Genomic DNA, 2,236 nt, shown 5'->3' with positions numbered 1-2,236 from the left:
CAACCCTTACAAAAAATAAAACAGGAGATAGCTTCCTATTGTTCTCTAACAGTTTTGGCCGAAGGATCCTTGTTTGAGGCAGGCTTTGGAGGTTCTTCGGGAAGAGGCGGCGAATCATTAAGATACTCCTCGATATTTGGATCTGTCGGAATAGGGTCTTCTTCCTCCCAGACCCAGTTGGGAAAAGGCAGCTCAAGCTTCTCAAAGACTTCCTTGTGACAAACACTCTGAAAGGGAGTTGTGTCAAAAGAAGGGTTAACCTCAAGAATAGCCTTCTAGACGTCATTCTGCCCTGCTCGGTAAGCTTGAAGGTTGAACGAAGTCATCAGATCGCTGAAGCAAACGCTGTTCAGATACTTTCGAATGCAGTCCCTTCGAAGATCTTGAGAAAGATGTTCAGGATTGCTGGGAACTGCCATCCCCTTCAGATGCTCATTCTCTTTGGCTTGAAACTCGAGTTTGTCAGTACTCTTGGTAGCAAGCATTTTCTACTTCTTAGCCTCGCGCTCAGCAGCAGCAGCACGACTGATTGACAAGTCAAGATCTTTTTTCAAAGAGTTGACCTTGTCATTCTCCTCCTTCAACACTTCAATTGCTTTCTTCAGCCGGTCCACCTCAGAATTGGCCTTCGCCAAATTCTCTTCACAAGTCTGTAGCAAGGAGCTGTTATGACCAACTCGGCTCAAAGCCTCCATGTGTTGGTAGAAGCTCAACACAGCATTCCTAAGAAAGCAGGTGAATTATCAAAAATCCCAGGAGAGATTACAAAACAAATAGCAAAAGACCAAGAAAAATAATACCTTGTGAAGAGACGAACGAGAGAGTCGTCTTGCAAGGTTTCAAAGGCTTGGCGATCAGTCGGCATCAGGCCAAGAGAGCTCCACTAGGCAGCCTCTCATGGTCCCGCATGACCTAGTCCGACACCACCAATGACCATTGAGGAACGAAGACCTCCTCAGAATCTTTGTTCTTTTTGGATTTCTTCGGGACAGAAGCATCGACCGAGACATGCTTCCTTTTGGTTCGAGCGGGAGAAGGGACTTCGACCTCTTCCACCATCGGTCTTTTCCACTTCTGTCCTTGGACATCGGAGGGAATAGTATGGGATGTTCTCCGAAGGTGTCCACTGACGCTTTCCCGGATCATTGGGTGACATACATAGGATTGTCTAGATGTATGGCTAGGACTATCCTTGTTGTATCAGACCCTAATCGGAAAGGTATTGAGACCGAACAACCCGTGGTAATAGGGTGATTTGATGGGAGCTCAAGACCGGTAACCACCCTGTGAGAGGACATAGATCATGCTATGGATACCCGTTAGGGGCCATTTATTGGTAGGGTTGCAAATAGATAGACTTGGGCTCACGGGCGCTCAAGACCGGTAACCAACCCGTGAGAGGACGTGAGAGCTTCTCGTTTACTATTTGTGGATGACCAATAGGGTTGATGAGTCCGTAATTCGGGATTACGCTGACTCTAGTGTGAAGGATACGGAACCGAGTTGGTCGGTGCCATAGGGGAAGTATCCGGATCTGACTTGATACGACTGAGTAGATGACCTGCATTGGGCTAGGCTTTACCCTGTCATGCGCCAATACTTATACCAAATGGTGATGTGAGAGAGTGGTGACGAAATCCCCTACCATGGCTTGAGAGGACTTTACCCAACTACTCGGCAGACCCAAGGTACGGAATGGGTTGAGGGGGAGTGACTAATGACCCAAAGAAGTATGGTGCTATGGCTTAAAGCATGTCTACCTTAGAGACTAGCATACTCAGGGTTAGAATCATATTGCATTATTGTCTCATATCATCTTGCATCATATTGTGACTTATATCGTATGATTTGTATATTGTGGAATGACTCGCCTTGCTGAATTCTTTGAATTCATTTCCTTTTGTGCAATTGTTTTTGTTAGACTTATCTGCAGGTATCGAAGACATTGATGGCTCCTACTATGAGGCGGCGCAGGATCCCTCATACTACTATTACAAAAAAAAAAAAAGCCGGGGGGCCCCCCCCCCCCCCCACCAAACTTACCCCCAACACAACCCACCCAACCCCAACCCCAACCCCCCCTTTTCTTTTCCCCCCCACACCCCCAAAAAAAAAAAAAAACCATCGGCCCCCCCCCCACCAACCCCCGGGGGCCCCCCCCCCCACCCAAAAAAAAATAAAAAAAATTTTTTTTTTTAAAACCAAAACCCAAAAAAAAATAAATTAATTAATGACT

This window comes from Hakea prostrata, unplaced genomic scaffold (genome assembly GCF_041222555.1).
Source record: "Hakea prostrata isolate BN-2017 unplaced genomic scaffold, UWA_Hpros_2 contig_51, whole genome shotgun sequence".
In the NCBI taxonomy this organism is placed as follows: Eukaryota; Viridiplantae; Streptophyta; class Magnoliopsida; order Proteales; family Proteaceae; genus Hakea; species Hakea prostrata.
This window is presented reverse-complemented; position numbering follows the sequence as displayed.